Raw genomic sequence first — 16,032 nt, 5'->3', positions numbered from 1 at the left:
ATTCTTTCCTGAGCAAAGTATTGCACCGCCATACAGCACTGTGACTCTCCAATAACAAAGTGACAGGCTTGGGCATATGCAGACCCTTTTATAGAGCCAAGTAAACAATATGCACCTGCAGTCTACTCAGCCTGACCTTTAAGTCTGGTTACTCAGACATGTGATGTTATTGTGGTTGAGGAGTCATGTACAATAAAGCTGGGTACACACTTAGCCATATGCCATCTGATCTGGAGGATTGGACTGACCTATTGCTCAATTTGGCACATATCGGGGAGTGTATATGCTTGATATGCAGTTGCCCGCACTCGCTAGCGGCGTAGTCAGGTTTGATGTGCTGCACATCAAACCTGATAATATCTCTAGCGACACCATGTGTGCTAATGAAGGATGGAACAGCGATCATTCCATCCTTCATTAAAGTGGCAATCAATTACACAGCAAGATCAATCTGGTGTTGCAGTGTAAATGATTGCCACTTTAAAAAAACAAACTGCAAAACCTTACCAAATCTCTCACTTTCTGAAACTCTCACTCTATTACATTTGGCCCTTAGAGGGAAAGTCAGTGAACAAAATCTAAAATCAAACTGTGTATTTTCTGCGTATCCTGTTGTCTTAAGGCCCGTACACACTGGTCGATATATCGCGGGACCGTCGGCCAGTGTGTACGGCCGATACGTCTGTGAACTCCGTCGTTCTCCGTCGTTCACAGACGTATCGTGTCGGCCGCGCAGCACAGCCGACGGCCAATATATCTACCGATATATTGGCGCGTCGCTGTGTGTGTACGGGGCGGTCGGCCGACCGCCCGTACACATGCTGCGGCGGCCGGCGGTGATTGACAGCTGAACTGGGCGAGCGTGTGTACACGCCCGCCCAGTTCACGACGTCAGTCCCCGACGGATCGGGCAGTGTGTATGCACAGCACACTGCCCGATCCGTCCATAGATATATCTGCTGATCAATTGATCTGCAGATATATCTATTAGTGTGTACCCTCCTTTACACGCAGGATCCCCCCAGGACGGTGCGGGTGTAATAAGTAGAGTCAGTGCCCCTGGGATTATTCGGCACATTTAGCTGTGTTTGCTGATAGAGCATGAGGGGAGAGAGCGAGATTCGGGAGAGTATATACATGGCCTTTGTGTTTGATATGACAGTACTTCATTTTCTGGACCAGCTTGTGAATGTAAGATAATGCTTTAAAAACATAAAATTTTCTAATTACTGTAATATATGAAAATTGACAATTAGCTAATTTGTATATTTTTTTTATGTATTCCCCAAAAAATTCAAGAAAAAAGAAATATCTGTATAAAAATCAACTCGGCATTCAACACACATGATCAGACCCGAACAAGGAGCTTCCATTGCTGCGCAATCACATGGGCTACCCCACGCCGGCCACTTGTGTTCCGCTGACTGTTAGGTCCGAGAGAATCCCAGCTTTCTTCATTTTGGCCCTCATTCCGAGTCGTTCGCTCGGTATTTTTCATCGCATCGCAATGAAAATCCGCTTAGTACGCATGCGCAATATTCGCACTGCGACTGCGCCAAGTAATTTAACAATGAAGATAGTATTTTTCTCACGGCTTTTTCATCGCTCCGGCGATCGTAATGTGATTGACAGGAAATGGGTGTTACTGGGCGGAAACACGGCGTTTTATGGGCGTGTGGCTGAAAACGCTACCGTTTCCGGAAAAAACGCAGGAGTGGCCGGAGAAACGGGGGAGTGGTTGGGCGAACGCTGGGTGTGTTTGTGACGTCAAACCAGGAACGACAAGCACTGAACTGATCGCACAGGCAGAGTAAGTGTGGAGCTACTCTAAAACTGCTAAGTAGTTTGTGATCGCAATACTATCTCCTCTAGCCCCCAGGTACGCTGTCTTGGTGTAATCCTTGACTCCTCCCTCTCCTTCAAACCACACATTCAGCACCTCTCACAAACCTGTCATTTTCATCTCAAAAACATTTCCAGGATCAGACCTTTTCTCACCCAGGATGCCACTAAGATCATTATTCACTCACTGATTATTTCCAGACTGGACTACTGTAATCTCCTCCTAACTGGCCTCCCTGACAATTACCTCTCTCCACTCCAGTCTATCCTCAATGTTGCTGCTCGGCTCATCTTCCTCACCAAACGCACTACATCCACCTCCCCTCTCCTACAAGCCCTTCACTGGCTTCCCTTCCCCTTCAGAATCCAATTCAAACTTCTCACTCTCACTTACAAAGCTCTCACCCAATCCTCTCCCATTTACATCTCTGACCTTATCTCCCTTTACTCTCCCACCCGTCCTCTTCGCTCTGCTAATGCACGCCGCCTCTCCTGTCTCCTGATTACTTCCTCCCACTCCTATCTCCAAGATTTTTCACGTGCTGCTCCCTTCCTTTGGAATTCTTTACCTCTCCCCCTCAGACTCTCCACCTCTCTACAAAACTTCAAACGGGCTCTCAAGACCCATTTCTTTACCAAACCCAGCCAAATCTCATCCTAACCCCCTGTTCCATGCTCTCTATGTACCCCATCTGTGTCACCCCTGTCTGTCTACCCCTACCCCTAGAATGTAAGCTCTCACGAGTAGGGCCCTCTTCCCTCATGTGCTCACCCTTTTCTTTTTTAATAATTCTCAACTGCCCAAATCACAGTTTTTGGGCCACCTGGAACTTATCTCTGTCATTTACTGGTGTAGTTATGCTTAGTTACCCTGTACTTGTCCAAAATTGATTTCAACTGTAAGTCACTGTTTTGATTATGTGCATATGTACTATGTAATTGGGCGCTGCGGAACCCTTGTGGCGCCATATAAATAAATGATAATAATAATAATAATAATATTGCGAATACATCGGTCGCAATTTTAAGATGCTAAGATACACTCCCAGTAGGCGGCGGCTTAGCGTGTGTAACTCTGCTAAATTCGCCTTGCGACCGATCAACTCGGAATGAGGGCCTTTGTTTTTAGAGACAGTAGACACAACGGCAGCAGCAAAAGAAGCAGATACGGAACCAGCAAATACTGCTCTGCACCCTTCTGTACTCCTCTACTTCCCTCAATGCTGCTCTGCGCCCTTCTGTACTCCTCTACTTCCCTCAATGGTGCTCTGCACCCTTCTGTACTCCTCTACTCCCCTCTATGGTGCTCTGCACCCTTCTGTACTCCTCTACTCCCCTCTATGGTGCTCTGCACCCTTCTGTACTCCTCTACTTCCCTCAATGCTGCTCTGCGCCCTTCTGTACTCCTCTACTTCCCTCAATGCTGCTCTGCGCCCTTCTGTACTCCTCTACTTCCCCTCTATGGTGCTTTGCACCCTTCTGTACTCCTCTACTTCCCTCAATGCTGCTCTGCGCCCTTCTGTACTCCTCTACTTCCCTCTATGGTGCTCTGCACCCTTCTGTACTCCTCTACTCCCCTCTATGGTGCTCTGCACCCTTCTGTACTCCTCTACTCCCCTCTATGGTGCTTTCCGCCCTTCTGTTCTCCTCTACTTCCCTCTATGGTGCTCTGCACCCTTCTGTACTCCTCTACTCCCCTCTATGGTGCTCTGCACCCTTCTGTACTCCTCTACTCCCCTCTGTGGTGCTCTGCACCCTTCTGTACTCTTCTACTTCCCTCTATGGTGCTCTGCACCACTCTGCTCCTCCACTTCCCATAATAATAATAATAATAATAATAATAATAATATTATTCATATAGCACTTTTCTCTTAATAGGATTCAAAGGCCCAGATGTATCAAGCCTTGGGGAGTGATAAATTGCACGGATATAAAGTACCAACCAATCAGCTACTAGCTGTCATTTTTCAAACACAGCCTGTGACATGCCAGTTGATTGGCTGGTCCTTTATCACCTTGCAATTTATCACTCTACCATACCTCCCAACTGTCCTGATTTTTGTGGGACAGTCCCTTTTTGTGGGACTGTCTCGCTGTCCCACCCGCGAGCTGCAGTGTCCCGTGGTGGGGGGTGGGGGGGGGCAGTTGAGAGGCTCCTGCCACTTGCTGCTCTGCGGTGAATAGACGCTATGCGCATGTGCACAGCGTCTATTCACTGAGACAAGAGGGACTGGGGGCCTGGCCAGCTGACCATGCCCCCATAGTGACAGGAAATGGGGGGGCATGGCTCGTGATTGTGACATGCCCTTTACTGAGGCCACACCCATTTTCCCAGGCAGCCACGAGCCACGTCGGAGTCCCAATTCCTACCTCCTGAAGTTTGGAAGGTATGCGCTCTACATGGCTTGATAAATCTGGGCCAAAGACTGCTCTACACCACACTGTGCTCCTCTACATTTCTCTATATGCTCTGCATCCCTTTTGTGCTCCTCTGCAACCTTCTATGCTCCTCTGCTTCCCTTTGTACTGCTCTACACCCCTCTATACTCCTCTGCACTGCTCTACACCCTCTATGCTCCTCTGCACTGCTCTACATCCCTCTATGCTCGTCTACACTGCTCTACACCCCTCTCTGCTCCTCCGCACTCCTCTACACCCCTCTATGCTCCTCTCTCTGCTCCTCTGCACCGCTCTACACCCCTCTATGCTCCTCTGCACTGCTCTACACCCCTCTACACTCCTCTGCACCGCTCTACACCCTCTATGCTCCTCTGCACTGCTCTACACCCCTCTATGCTCTTCTACACTGCTCTACACCCCTCTATGCTCCTCTGCACTGCTCTACACCCCTCTATGCTCCTCTGCACTGCTCTACATCCCTCTATGCTCCTCCGCACTGCTCTACACCCCTCTATGCTCCTCTGCACTGCTCTACATCCTTCTATGCTCCTCTACACTGCTCTATACCCCTCTCTGCTCCTCTGCACTGCTCTACATCCCTCTATGCTCCTCCGCACTGCTCTACACCCCTCTATGCTCCTCTGCACCAATCTACACCCCTCTATGCTCCTCTGCACTGCTCTACACCCCTCTATGCTCCTCTGCACCGCTCTACGCCCCTCTATGCTCCTCTGCACTGCTCTACACCCCTCTATGCTCCTCTGCACTGCTCTACATCCCTCTATGCTCCTCTACACTGCTCTACATCCCTCTATGCTCCTCTGCACTGCTCTACACCCCTCTATGCTCCTCTGCACTGCTCTACATCCCTCTATGCTCCTCCGCACTGCTCTACACCCCTCTATGCTCCTCTGCACTGCTCTACATCCCTCTATGCTCCTCTACACTGCTCTACACCCCTCTCTGCTCCTCTGCACTGCTCTACATCCCTCTATGCTCCTCCGCACTGCTCTACACCCCTCTATGCTCCTCTCTCTGCTCCTCTGCACCGCCCTACACCCCTCTATGCTCCTCTGCACTGCTCTACACCCCTCTACACTCCTCTGCACCACTCTACACCCTCTATGCTCCTCTGCACTGCTCTACACCCCTCTATGCTCCTCTGCACTGCTCTACATCCCTCTATGCTCCTCTGCACTGCTCTACACCCCTCTATGCTCCTCTGCACTGCTCTACATCCCTCTATGCTCCTCCGCACTGCTCTACACCCCTCTATGCTCCTCTCTCTGCACCGCTCTACACCCCTCTATGCTCCTCTGCACCGTTCTGCACCCTCTATATTCCTCCTCTGCACTGCTATACACCCGTCTACACTCCTCTGCACTGCTCTGCACCCTCTATGCTCATATGAACTGCTCTACACCCCTCTATGCTCCTCTGCACTGCTCTACACCCCTCTATGCTCCTCTGCACTGCTCTACACCCCTCTATGCTCCTCTGCACTGCTCTACATCCCTCTATGCTCCTCCGCACTGCTCTACACCCCTCTCTGCTCCTCTGCACTGCTCTACACCCCTCTATGCTCCTCTGCACTGCTCTACACCCCTCTATGCTCCTCTGAACCGCTCTGCACCCTCTATGCTCCTCTGCACTGCTCTACACTCCTCTGCACTGCTCTGCACCCTCTATGCTCCTCTGAACTACTCTACACCCCTCTATGCTCCTCTGCACCGCTCTACACCCCTCTATGCTCCTCTGCACTGCTCTACACCCCTCTATGCTCCTCTGCACTGCTCTACACCCCTCTATGCTCCTCTGCACTGCTCTACACCCCTCTATGCTCCTCTGCACTGCTTTACACCCCTCTATGCTCCTCTGCACTGCTCTACATCCCTCTGTGCTCCTCTGCACTGCTCTACACCCCTCTATGCTCCTCTCTCTGCTCCTCTGCACTGCTCTACACCCCTCTATGCTCCTCTGCACTGCTCTACACTCTCTATGCTCCTCTGCACTGCTCTACACTCCTCTGCGCTGCTCTGCACCCTCTATGCTCCTCTGAACTGCTCTACACCCCTCTATGCGCCTCTGCACTGCTCTACACCCCTTTATGCTCCTCTGCACTGCTCTACACCCCTCTATGCTACTCTGCACTACTCTACACCCCTCTATGCTCCTCTGCACTGCTCTACACCCTCTATGCTCCTCTGCACTGCTCTACACCCTCTATGCTCCGCTGCACTGCTCTACACCCCTCTATGCTCCTCTGCACTGCTCTACACCCTTCTATGCTCCTCTACACCTCTCTATGCTCCTCTGCACTGCTCTAGACCCCTCTATGCTCCTCTGCACTGCTCTACATCCCTCTATGCTCCTCCGCACTGCTCTACACCCCTCTATGCTCCTCTCTCTGCTCCTCTGCACCGCTCTACACCCCTCTATGCTCCTCTGCACCCTCTATAGCTCCTCTGCACTGCTGTACACCCGTCTACACTCCTCTGCACTGCTCTGCACCCTCTATGCTCCTCTGAACTGCTCTACACCCCTCTACGCTCCTCTGCACTGCTCTACACCCCTCTATGCTCCTCTGCACTGCTCTACACCCCTCTATGCTCCTCTGCACTGCTCTACATCCCTCTATGCTCCTCCGCACTGCTCTACACCCCTCTCTGCTCCTCTGCACTGCTCTACACCCCTCTATGCTCCTCTGCACTGCTCTACACCCCTCTACACTCCTCTGCACCGCTCTGCACACTCTATGCTCCTCTGCACTGCTCTACACCCGTCTACACTCCTCTGCACTGCTCTGCACCCTCTATGCTCCTCTGAACTACTCTACACCCCTCTATGCTCCTCTGCACTGCTCTACACCCCTCTATGCTCCTCTGCACTGCTCTACACCCCTCTATGCTCCTCTGCACTGCTCTACACCCCTCTATGCTCCTCTGCACTGCTCTACACCCCTCTATGCTCCTCTGCACTGCTCTACATCCCTCTATGCTCCTCTGCACTGCTCTACACCCCTCTATGCTCCTCTGCACTGCTCTACACCCCTCTATGCTACTCTACACTGCTCTACACCCCTCTATGCTCCTCTGCACTGCTCTACACCCCTCTACACTCCTCTGCGCTGCTCTGCACCCTCTATGCTCCTCTGAACTGCTCTACACCCCTCTATGCGCCTCTGCACTGCTCTACACCCCTCTATGCTCCTCTGCACTGCTCTACACCCCTCTATGCTACTCTGCACTACTCTACACCCCTCTATGCTCCTCTGCACTGCTCTACATACTCTATGCTCCTCTGCACTGCTCTACACCCTCTATGCTCCGCTGCACTGCTCTACACCCCTCTATGCTCCTCTGTACTGCTCTACACCCCTCTATGCTCCTCTACACCCCTCTATGCTCCTCTGCACTGCTCTACACCCCTCTATGCTCCCATACACACCTCTATGCTCCTCTGCACTGCTCTACACCCCTCTATGCTCCTCTCCACTGCTCTAGACCCCTCTATGCTCCTCTGCACTGCTCTACATCCCTCTATGCTCCTCTGCACTGCTCTACACCCTTCTATGCTCCTTTGCACTGCTCTACACCCCTCTATGCTCCTCTGCACTGCTCTACACCCCTCTACACTCCTCTGCGCTGCTCTGCACCCTCTATGCTCCTCTGAACTGCTCTACACCCCTCTATGCGCCTCTGCACTGCTCTATACCCCTCTATGCTCCTCTACACCCCTCTATGCTACTCTGCACTACTCTACACCCCTCTATGCTCCTCTGCACTGCTCTACATACTCTATGCGCCTCTGCACTGCTCTACACCCTCTATGCTCCGCTGCACTGCTCTACACCCCTCTATGCTCCTCTGCACTGCTCTACACCCCTCTATGCTCCTCTACACCCCTCTATGCTCCTCTGCACTGCTCTACACCCCTCTATGCTCCTATACACACCTCTATGCTCCTCTGCACTGCTCTACACCCCTCTATGCTCCTCTGCACTGCTCTACACCCCTCTATGCTTCTCTGCACTGTGTCCCTCTGTACCTCTGTACACCACTCTATGTTCCTCTGCACCCCTCTATGTAGAATCAGTGTAGAGACAGCAGCTACAGAAGCACCAGCTACAGAGACAGCAGCTACAGAAACAGCAGCTACAGAGACAGCAGCTACAGAAGCACCAGCTACAGAGACAGCAGCTACAGAAACAGCAGCTACAGAGACACCCGCTACAGAAGCACCAGCTACAGAACCACCAGCTACAGAGACAGCAGCTACAGAAGCACCAGCTACAGAGACAGCAGCAACAGAAGCACCAGCTACAGAGACAGCAGCTACAGAGACACCAGCTACAGAACCACCAGCTACAGAGACAGCAGCTACAGAAGCACCAGCTACAGAGACAGCAGCTACAGAAACACCAGCTACAGAGACAGCAGCTACAGAGACAGCAGCAACAGAAGCACCAGCTACAGAGACAGCAGCAACAGAAACACCAGCTACAAAGACAGCAGCTACAGAGACAGCAGCTACAGAGACAGCAGCTACAGAGACAGCAGCAACAGAAGCACCAGCTACAGAGACAGCAGCTACAGAAGCACCAGGTACAGAGAGAGCAGCTACAGAGACAGCAGCAACAGAAGCACCAGCTACAAAGACAGCAGCTACAGAGACAGCATCTACAGAGACAGCAGCAACAGAAACACCAGCTACAGAGACAGCAGCTACAGAAGCACCAGCTACAGAGACAGCAGCTACAGAGACAGCAGCTACAGAGACAGCAGCTACAGAAGCACCAGCTAGAGACAGCAGCAACAGAAGCACCAGCTACAGAGACAGCAGCTACAGAGACACCAGCTACAGAACCACCAGCTACAGAGACAGCAGCTACAGAAGCACCAGCTACAGAGACAGCAGCTACAGAAACACCAGCTACAGAGACATCAGCAACAAAAGCACCAGCTACAGAGACAGCAGCTACAGAAGCACCAGCTACAGAGACAGCAGCAACAGAAGCACCAGCTACAGAGACAGCAGCAACAGAAACACCAGCTACAGAGACAGCAGCTACAGAGACAGCAGCAACAGAAGCACCAGCTACAGAGACAGCAGCAACAGAAACACCAGCTACAAAGACAGCAGCTACAGAGACAGCAGCTACAGAGACAGCAGCAACAGAAGCACCAGCTACAGAGACAGCAGCTACAGAGACAGTAGCAACAAAAGCACCAGCTACAGAGACAGCAGCTACAGAAGCACCAGGTACAGAGAGAGCAGCTACAGAGACAGCAGCAACAGAAGCACCAGCTACAGAGACAGCAGCAACAGAAACACCAGCTACAAAGACAGCAGCTACAGAGACAGCAGCTACAGAGACAGCAGCAACAGAAACACCAGCTACAGAGACAGCAGCTACAGAAGCACCAGCTACAGAGACAGCAGCTACAGAGACAGCAGCTACAGAGACAGCATCTACAGAAACACCAGCTACAGAGACAGCAGCAACAGAAGCACCAGCTACAGAGACAGCAGCTACCGAGACAGCAGCTACAGAGACAGCATCTACAGAAGCACCAGCTACAGAGACAGCAGCAACAGAAGCACCAGCTACAGAGACAAGCAGCAACAGAAGCACCAGCTACAGAGACAGCAGCAACAGAAGCACCAGCTACAGAGACAGCAGCTACCGAGACTGCAGCTACAGAGACAGCAGCTACAAAGACAGCAGCTACAGAGACAGCAGCAACAGAAGCACCAGCTACAGAAGCACCAGCTACAGAGGCAGCAGCAACAGAAGCACCAGCTACAGAGACAGCAGCTACAGAGACAGCAGCAACAGAAGCACCAGCTACAGAGACAGCAGCTACAGAGACAGCAGCAACAGAAGCACCAGCTACAGAGACAGTAGCAACAAAAGTACCAGCTACAGAGACAGCATCTACAGAAGCACCAGCTACAGAGACAGTAGCAACAAAAGTACCAGCTACAGAGACAGCATCTACAGAGACAGCAGCAACAGAAGCACCAGCTACAGAAGCACCAGCTACAGAGACAGCAGCTACAGAAGCACCAGCTACAGAGACAGCAGCAACAGAAGCACCAGCTACAGGACAGCAGCTACCGAGATTGCAGCTACAGAGACAGCATCTACAGAAGCACCAGCTACAGAGACAGTAGCAACAAAAGTACCAGCTACAGAGACAGCATCTACAGAAGCACCAGCTACAGAGACAGTAGCAACAAAAGTAGCAGCTACAGAGACAGCATCTACAGAGACAGCAGCAACAGAAGCACCAGCTACAGAAGCACCAGCTACAGAGACAGCAGCTACAGAAGCACCAGCTACAGAGACAGCAGCAACAGAAGCACCAGCTACAGGACAGCAGCTACAGAAGCACCAGCTACAGAGACAGCAGCTACAGAACCACCAGCTACAGAGACAGCAGCTACAGAAGCACCAGCTACAGAGACAGCAGCTACAGAAACACCAGCTACAGAGACATCAGCAACAAAAGCACCAGCTACAGAGACAGCAGCTACAGAAGCACCAGCTACAGAGACAGCAGCAACAGAAGCACCAGCTACAGAGACAGCAGCAACAGAAACACCAGCTACAGAGACAGCAGCTACAGAGACAGCAGCAACAGAAGCACCAGCTACAGAGACAGCAGCAACAGAAACACCAGCTACAGAGACAGCAGCTACAGAGACAGCAGCTACAGAGACAGCAGCTACAGAGACAGCAGCAACAGAAGCACCAGCTACAGAGACAGCAGCTACAGAGACAGTAGCAACAAAAGCACCAGCTACAGAGACAGCAGCTACAGAAGCACCAGGTACAGAGAGAGCAGCTACAGAGACAGCAGCAACAGAAGCACCAGCTACAGAGACAGCAGCAACAGAAACACCAGCTACAAAGACAGCAGCTACAGAGACACCAACTACAGAGACAGCAGCTACAGAGACAGCAGCTACAGAAACACCAGCTACAGAGACAGCAGCTAAAGAAGCACCAGCTACAGAGACAGCAGCTACAGAGACAGCAGCTACAGAGACTGCAGCTACAGAGACAGCATCTACAGAAACACCAGCTACAGAGACAGCAGCAACAGAAGCACCAGCTACAGAGACAGCAGCTACCGAGACTGCAGCTACAGAGACAGCATCTACAGAAGCACCAGCTACAGAGACAGCAGCTACAGAAGCACCAGCTACAGAGACAAGCAGCAACAGAAGCACCAGCTACAGAGACAGCAGCAACAGAAGCACCAGCTACAGAGACAGCAGCTACCGAGACTGCAGCTACAGAGACAGCAGCTACAGAGACAGCAGCTACAGAGACAGCAGCAACAGAAGCACCAGCTACAGATGCACCAGCTACAGAGACAGCAGCAACAGAAGCACCAGCTACAGAGACAGCAGCTACAGAGACAGCAGCAACAGAAGCACCAGCTACAGAGACAGCAGCTACAGAGACAGCAGCAACAGAAGCACCAGCTACAGGACAGCAGCTACAGAGACAGCATCTACAGAAGCACCAGCTACAGAGACAGTAGCAACAAAAGTACCAGCTACAGAGACAGCATCTACAGAAGCACCAGCTACAGAGACAGTAGCAACAAAAGTACCAGCTACAGAGACAGCATCAACAGAAGCACCAGCTACAGAGACAGTAGCAACAAAAGTACCAGCTACAGAGACAGCAGCTACAGAAGCACCAGCTACAGAGACAGTAGCAACAGAAACACCAGCTACAGAGACAGCATCTACAGAAGCACCAGCTACAGAGACAGTAGCAACAAAAGTACCAGCTACAGAGACAGCATCTACAGAGACAGCAGCAACAGAAGCACCAGCTACAGAAGCACCAGCTACAGAGACAGCAGCTACAGAAGAACCAGCTACAGAGACAGCAGCTACAGAAGCACCAGCTACAGAGACAGTAGCAACAAAAGTACCAGCTACAGAGACAGCATCTACAGAAGCACCAGCTACAGAGACAGTAGCAACAAAAGTACCAGCTACAGAGACAGCATCTACAGAGACAGCAGCAACAGAAGCACCAGCTACAGAGACAGTAGCTACAGAAGCACCAGCTACAGGACGGCAGCTACCGAGACTGTAGCTACAGAGACAGCATCTACAGAAGCACCAGCTACAGAGACAGTAGCAAAAAAAGTACCAGCTACAGAGACAGCATCTACAGAAGCACCAGCTACAGAGACAAGCAGCAACAGAAGCACCAGCTACAGAGACAGCAGCTACAGAGACAGCAGCTACAGAAACACCAGCTACAGAGACAGCAGCAACAGAAACACCAGCTACAGAGACAGCAGCTACAGAAACACCAGCTACAGAGACAGCAGCTACAGAGACAGCAGCTACAGAAACACCAGCTACAGAGACAGCAGCTACAGAAACACCAGCTACAGAGACAGCAGCAACAGAAGCACCAGCTACAGAGACAGCAGCTACAGAGACAGCAGCTACAGAAACACCAGCTACAGAGACAGCAGCTACAGAAACACCAGCTACAGAGACAGCAGCAACAGAAGCACCAGCTACAGAAACACCAGCTACAGAGACAGCAACAAGAGAAGCACCAGCTACAGAGACAGCAGCTACAGAGACAGCAGCTACAGAGACAGCAGCAACAGAGACAGCAGCTACAGAAACACCAGCTACAGAGACAGCAGCAACAGAAGCACCAGCTACAGAAACACCAGCTACAGAGACAGCAACAAGAGAAGCACCAGCTACAGAGACAGCAGCTACAGAGACAGCAGCTACAGAAACACCAGCTACAGAGACAGCAGCTACAGAAACACCAGCTACAGAGACAGCAGCTACAGAAGCACCAGCTACAGAAACACCAGCTACAGAGACAGCAACAAGAGAAGCACCAGCTACAGAGACAGCAGCAACAGAAGCACCAGCTACAGAAACACCACCTACAGAGACACCAGCTACAGAACCACCAGCTACAGAGACAGCAGCTACAGAGACAGCAGCTACAGAGACAGCAGCTACAGAGACAGCAGCAACAGAGACAGCAGCAACAGAGACATCTAATACAGAGTGGTAGAAGAAAATACTTAAAATAAAAACGTTACAACTCTCACATTTGGGCGCTGACCAGGTGACAATATTTGCTGCAAATCAGCCCCAATGAACGTAAACCCACAGTATAAATTAACTTTGATAACTAATAACAAGATCTGGACCTAAACCCACATTCACCCCCTGACTCCCAATAATAAACCACATTCCTTTACTGTCAAGTTCTGTCTCATGTTTATTTCTCTGACGTCCTAGTGGATGCTGGGAACTCCGTAAGGACCATGGGGAATAGACGGGCTCCGCAGGAGACTGGGCACTCTAAAAGAAAGATTAGGTACTATCTGGTGTGCACTGGCTCCTCCCTCTATGCCCCTCCTCCAGACCTCAGTTAGAATCTGTGCCCGGCCAGAGCTGGGTGCTCCTAGTGGGCTCTCCTGAGCTTGCTAGAAAAGAAAGTATTTGTTAGGTTTTTTATTTTAAGTGAGATCTGCTAGCAACAGACTCACTGCTACGTGGGACTGAGGGGAGAGAAGCAAACCTACCTGCGTGCAGCTAGCTTGTGCTTCTTAGGCTACTGGACACCATTAGCTCCAGAGGGTTCGAACACAGGGCCTGACCTCGATCGTCCGTTCCCGGAGCCGCGCCGCCGTCCCCCTTGCAGAGCCAGAAGAACAGATGAAATCGGCGGCAGAAGACTCCTGTCTTCATTAAGGTAATGCACAGCACTGCAGCTGTGCGCCATTGCTCCCACAGCACACCACACACTCCGGTCACTGTAGGGTGCAGGGCGCTGGGGGGGGGGGGGGGGGGGGGGGGCGCCCTGGGCAGCAATTTTAATACCTTTTGGCAAAAGAATACACATAATACAGTCAGTTAACTGTATATGTGTAAAAAACCCCGCCATTAAGTTACAGAAAACGCGGGACAGAAGCCCGCCACTGAGGGGGCGGGGCCTTCTTCCTCAGCACACCAGCACCATTTTCCCTTCACAGCTCCGCTGGAAGCATGCTCCCCAGGCTCTCCCCTGCAGTATCCAGGTACAAGACGGGTCAAAAAGAGAGGGGGGGGGCACATAAATTTAGGCGCAAATCGATACAGACAAGCAGCTATTGGGAAAATCACTTATTAGCAGTGTAAATCCCTGTGTTATATAGCGCTGTGGTGTGTGCTGGCATACTCTCTCTCTGTCTCCCCAAAGGGCTTTGTGGGGTCCTGTCCTCAGTCTGAGCATTCCCTGTGTGTGTGCGGTGTGTCGGTACGGCTGTGTCGACATGTTTGATGAGGAGGGCTATGTGGAGGCGGAGCAGAGGCAGATAAGTGTGGTGTCGCCCCCGACGGGGCCGACACCTGATTGGATGGATATGTGGAAGGTCTTAACCGACAGTGTCAACTCCTTACATAAAAGGTTCGATGACGCAGCAGCCTTAGGACAGCCGGGGTCTCAGCCCGCGCCTGCCCAGGCGACTCAGAAGCCGTCAGGGGCTCATAAACGCCCGCTAGCTCTGATGGTAGACACAGATGTCGACACGGAGTCTGACTCCAGTGTAGATGAGGATGAGACAAATGTACAGTCTACAAAAGCCATCCGATGCATGATTACTGCAATGAAAGATGTATTGCACATTTCTGATACTAACCCGGTTACCACCAAAAGGGGTATTATGTTTGGGGAGAAAAAGCAGCCAGTGACTTTTCCCCCATCTGATGAATTAAATGATTTGTGTGAGGAAGCGTGGAGTTCCCCTGATAAGAAACTAGTGATTTCTAAGAGGTTACTGATGGTGTACCCTTTCCCGCCAACGGATAGGTTACGTTGGGAAACATCCCCTAGGGTGGACAAGGCGCTAACACGCTTATCTAAAAGGGTGGCACTGCCGTCTCAGGATACGGCCGCCCTAAAGGATCCTGCGGATAGAAAGCAGGAGGCTATCCTGAAGTCTGTATATACACACTCAGGTACTATACTGAGACCTGCTATTGCTTCAGCCTGGATGTGTAGTGCTGCAGCAGCATGGACTGATACCCTGTCAGACAACATTGATTCCCTCGACAGGGCTACTGTTTTGCTAACCATCGAACATATAAAAGACGTCGTCTTATATATGCGGGATGCACAGAGGGACATTTGCCTGCTGGCATCTAGAATTAATGCAATGTCCATTTCTGCCAGGAGAGTATTATGGACTCGGCAGTGGACAGGTGATGCTGATTCTAAAAAACACATGGAGGTTTTGCCTTATAAGGGTGAGGAATTGTTTGGGGACGGTCTCTCGGACCTCGTATCCACAGCAACTGCTGGGAAGTCGACTTTTTTACCTCAGGTTCCCTCACAGCCTAAGAAAGCACCGTATTATCAAATGCAGTCCTTTCGGCCTCAGAAAGGCAAGCGGGTCAGAGGAGCATCCTTTCTGGCCAGAGGCAAGGGTAGAGGAAAGAAGCTGCACCAGGCAGCCAGTTCCCAGGAACAAAAATCCTCCCCTGCTTCCACTAAGTCCACCGCATGACGTTGGGGCTCCACAGGCGGAGTCAGGTGCGGTGGGGGCGCGTCTCCGAAACTTTAGCAACCAGTGGGTTCGCTCACAAGTGGATCTCTGGGCTGTACAAATTGTATCTCAGGGATACAAGCTGGAGTTCGAGGCGACTCCCCCTCGCCGTTACCTCAAATCAGCCTTGCCAGCTGCTCCCAGGGAAAGAGAGGTAGTACTGGCGGCAATTCACAAGCTGTACCTC

Source organism: Pseudophryne corroboree, chromosome 5, assembly GCF_028390025.1.
Source record: "Pseudophryne corroboree isolate aPseCor3 chromosome 5, aPseCor3.hap2, whole genome shotgun sequence".
NCBI lineage: Eukaryota > Metazoa > Chordata > Amphibia > Anura > Myobatrachidae > Pseudophryne > Pseudophryne corroboree.
This window is presented reverse-complemented; position numbering follows the sequence as displayed.